At 35.7% G+C, this 5,041-nt stretch overlaps 1 pseudogene; it reads right to left on the bottom strand.

Moving 5' to 3' along the window:
* Nucleotides 1–1,385: 1,385 nt before the first annotated feature.
* On the bottom strand, nt 1,386–4,772 carry LOC145952146 (uncharacterized; annotated as a pseudogene).
* Nucleotides 4,773–5,041: the final 269 nt, after the last annotated feature.

The raw sequence follows: 5,041 nt of genomic DNA, 5'->3' as shown, positions 1-5,041 counted from the left end.
AAGGGATTACCAACAATAGTAGCACTTGAAGGAGTTGGACAACTTCCTTTAGTGCTAGCACGAGCCACCATAGCATGATCTACCTCAACTGGAGGAACATCCTGTGACTGTTGAGCACTCATATTTGGGTACTTTGACATTAAACTTTGTATGACCCGTACATATATTTGTTGTGTGAGGGCTTCAAAATCCTGGGGACTCAATTTAGATAAGGATGAGCCTTTTGACAATGGTCCAAAGTAATTACTAATAGTAGCACCAGCCCCAGCTGTACGAACACGACCAGGGTGCTCTGGTCGCCTAAGGGCAGTAATCAATATATCTTGACGACCTTCGAGAATAAAAGAACCTTGTGATGTTTGCTCCTCCAACTCATTCTACAATAAATAAACTTTGTTTATAATATATCCTACAATAAAAAATTCTACAACAAATCTTAAGATAGGTAATGAGATTTTTTTATTAAAAAAATACTTACAATTTTTTCTGCAACTTGGTTAGTAGACTCAGAAGTCATCTCACCTGAACTTTTTGTGCGAGCCATGTTCCACAACCTATGGCGTGGAGGAGGAGGTGGAGGATCAATCACTACATCCTCACAAGTACCGGATTGTATTGCTTCCTCCTTAAGTCTCTTAATTTCACTTTTCATAAAATTTCTCACAAACACCTCATAACCCCCACGAGATAATAGGTGGGGAGCATTATTAAGTTTTTGGATATCTTGTGTTTTTTTTCTTACAAGCTGCAATAATTTAATAACTCCATAAGTAAAAGTGAAAAATAAATAAAAATATAATATAAATTTTAAAAATAATAAACACTACTTACCTTCCAAGAAGGATCATTTCGAATTTTTTAAAATTTTTTCCATTCTTCAGGATCAATATTATACTCATCACAAGGACTTTTACCCTTGTATTTCCCATGTACCCACTCCCTTGTAAGATAAGACTTATGTTGCCTAAATTTTGTAGCAACAGATGAAAGCATTTTACTCTTCAATATATTAGTATCACTGATGTCATACACTCCCTACAAAACAATTTTAGATTTAAGAGTTAATAATAATAACATTAAAAATGATTATCATTTTGTCAAATTATGTAAATATAGTGGAAATACCAAAATATCCTGCCAAATCATGTTTTTAGTAGTTTGTGGGACTTCTTTCCAAGAAGGGACTAAAATACTAATCTTGTCTCTAGCAAGGGTTCCCAAATAACTTGAAAATTGAGCTTTGTTTGGCCCTGAAACTATCCTAGTAGTGGGATCCACATCAAGTGATATTTTGGGCCCTTTCATGCGCTTACGAGCTAAACTTTTCATTCGTGTCGGCTTCCTCTTTTTCTTAGATGTAGCCTGTGAAGTAGGGACTGTAGGAGCAGGGGAGCCTTAAGGAGCAGGGGAGCCTTGAGGAGCAGTGCTCGATTGAGTATCCATGTGTCTGTTTTGACAAAAAAATAACCAAGGTCAATTGGAAAAGTAATAAAATGAATTAAAAACATGAAAAAATGAATGAAAAAAATATTAAATTATACATCAAGATAAACATAACTTAATGCGATAATTAAATAGTAATGTTTTCTCATATGCCTTCATCATGGTCATTACGAGTGGCATGAATGTCGTCTTGCTCAATTTCTTCGTTGTTAGTAGGCATACGTGTTGAGAAAGAAAGACTCTCCCAAAATTTAACTGTTGAATCATCAACATTGTGTACACTTCTACCTTGTAGAACCACAGACCACCTTTCATCAATAGGATCTTTGACATAAAATACTTGTGTTGCTTGGTTTTCCATGATGAAAGGTTCATCCTTATGACCCAGCTTGGTAAGGTCTACCATTGTAAATCCCATTTCATCGGTTCGCACACCAATGTTAATATCAACCCATTTGCACTTAAAAACAGGAACTTTAAAGGCACCATAACTGATCTCCCAAATGTCTTCAATGACTCCATAGTAACTTGTGGATGCCACAACGGGATTTTTATCATTTTTACTAGAAAAATGCATAGATTGAGCCTGAAGAGTAATCCCACTATTCTGCATGGTACTATTATCATCTTGTGACTTTGTGAAAAAGGAAAAGTTATTGATATCATAGCCAGTATAAGTAAAAACATTATATTTAGGTTCATTTGCAAGACATTTTAATGTGTTAGAAACACTATCATCACTAAAGACTTTTTCTTTGAACCATTTTAAGAATGTCTTGTTATGCTCATTGACCAATGATTTTTCGTTCATTCTAGGGTTATTTTTCTTCAAAAGGGCTTGATGCTCAGATATGTAAGGAAGAACTTCCTCAGTGTTGTTCAATATATACAGATGTGCTTGAAGTAATTCCTTTCGAAGAATGAATTTAACTTTGTAGCCTTTTGTACCCTTACCTTCATATCTATCCTCATGACGAGACTTAGGAATCCCTACAGGTTTTGCTTTGGACATGTAATCTAAACAAAATTCAATAGCTTCTTCTGCAATGTACCTTTCAACAATAGATACTTCTGGACGGTATGGATTCTTGCTATACCCTTTTAAAATCTTCATGTAACGCTCAACTGGGTACATCCATCGTAAATAAACAGGGCCACATAGTCTAATCTCCCTAACTAGATGAACAATCAAGTGAATCATGATGTCAAAAAAAGCCGGAGGAAAATACATCTCCAATTGGCATAGGATAATAACAGACTCATCTTCCAACTCATCCAACTTCTTAGGGTCAATGACTTTAGCACATATAGCATTAAAAAAGAAGCACAAACGAGTTAACACACTTCTGACATTATTAGGAAAAATGCCACGTATAGCCACAGGTAAGAGTTGTTGCATCAAGACGTGACAATTATGAGACCTTAAGCCAACCAATTTAAGATCGTTCCATGATACAAGGCTCTTAATATTTGAAGAGTATTCCTGTGAAACTTTCACATCTCGTAAACATTGACAAAAACTTGTTTTCTCTTTTCTTGACAAAGTATGACATGCTGGAGGCAAATATGTACGCTTACCTTCTGACCTTGGATGTAATTGTGAACGTATACCAATCTCTAACAAATCTTGACGAGCATTAAATCCGTCCTTTATCTTGCCTTTAATGTTTAAAAGTGTGCCTATTACACTATCACATACATTTTTCTCCACATGCATAACATCTATGCAGTGTCTAACATCTAGATGGCACCAATATGGAAGATCAAAAAATATTGACCTCTTCTTCCACAAGTTTTTCTCAATTGACTTCTTTTGGATCTTTCCAAAGATAATATTTATGTCCTTGACATGATCATAAACTTGCTCACCAGTTAAGGGTATCGATGCAATTTCATGTTCTTGACATCCATTAAAAGCTTTATTCAATCTCCGATATGAGTGATTAGGTCTGAGAAATTTTCAATGCTTAGTGTAAACAGTTTTCTTTCCATGCTTTAGTTGTAGGTAACTTGTCTGTTGTTGACAGATAGGGCGTGCGTGATGTCCTTTAACACTATCCACTCAAGTTCCCATATGCTGGAAAATCATTAATAGTACAAAATATCATTGCACGCAACTTGAAACTTTGTTGACGATACCCATCAAACACATCAACCCCTTCTTCCCACAAAATTCTCAAGTCCTCAATCAAGGGACTTAGATAAACATCTATGTCATTTCCTGGTTGTCTTGGGGCTGCAATCATCATACACAATATCACATATTTTCTCTTCATGCACAACCAAGGAGGCAAATTGTAAATTGAAAGGAGAACAGGCCATGAACTATGGTTGGTGCTTAAGTTACCAAACGGATTCATTCCATCTGAAGCAAGTCCGAGCCTAAGGTTTCCTGCCTCACTACCAAAATCTGGAAATAACCCATCAATTGTTTTCCATTGTGGAGAATTAGCCGGATACCAAAGCATGCCATCACAATTTCTATTGTCTGCATGCCATGTAAGGTTCATTGCATCAGTTGCATTAGCAAACAATCGCTTAAACCTTGGAATGATTGGAAGATACCATAACACCTTTGCTGGGCCCCCCTTTTCATATACATCTCCATCACTACTACCACCACCATCCTTCAGTTTGTACCGTGATAGCCCACAACAAGGACATTTGTGCAATGTTTCAAACTCTTTTCTATACAATATGCAATCATTAGGGCATGCATGTATTTTCTTATACTGTAGACCCTCGGACACAAAACCTTTTTCGCCTCATAATGACCGTATGACAATGTGTTATCTTTTGGAAGCATTAACTTCAACAACTCAAGCAATTCTATGAAACTTTTATCACTCCACCCATATTTTGCCTTCAAATTCATCAATCTTAAGACCACTGATAATCGTGTGAAGGTTGTACAATCAGGAAACAAGGGTGTCTCTGAGTCACTTTTTAAAGTATCATACACATGTGAATGTGCTTGTTGGAAAGACTCTTGTCCCACATCACGAATCATGTCCTCTATTTGATCTTCCATTTCTACATCACCTTCCTCAGTATGAGACACTGTTCGAGTTTCTTGATCTTCACCATGCCATATCCATGTTGTATAGCTCGTTAAAAACCCATCACAAATAAGGTGGTCCCGTATTTCATCAATTGCATGTCGTCTCCCATTTAAACAATTAACACAAGGACAATAAAATTTTCCATTTAAATTTGTTCCATTTCGTTGAGCAAATTCCAAAAATTGTTCAACCCCATTTTGATACTCATCACTGATTCTTCTTGCATTCATCCAACTATGGTCCATTTTTCTTCTTCTGTGGCAGAAATTTATTTACACAATTCAATTTTTATGGTGCCTCTATATAGTACAATAGCAAATCATATACTAAATCAATGTTATTTGAAGCTATTATTTCATTTATCTAAGTAGGTAGAAGATCCAAATATAAGTCATCTTATTTCATCAACTACATGTTAGAAAAGAATGGCACAATCCAAGAAGGGGGGGTGAATTGGATTCAATGACCCTTTAAAAATTTATCAGAGTATTTTGGATCTTAATTTCAATCAAAACTTTTCTATGACAAAATTTTCA

The sequence above is a fragment of the Cajanus cajan genome, chromosome 9 (assembly GCF_000230855.2).
Source record: "Cajanus cajan strain Asha chromosome 9, NIPB_CcT2T_4, whole genome shotgun sequence".
NCBI classification, from domain to species: Eukaryota; Viridiplantae; Streptophyta; class Magnoliopsida; order Fabales; family Fabaceae; genus Cajanus; species Cajanus cajan.
Note: the sequence above shows the minus strand (reverse complement) of the source record. Positions and strands in the feature narration are given on the sequence as shown.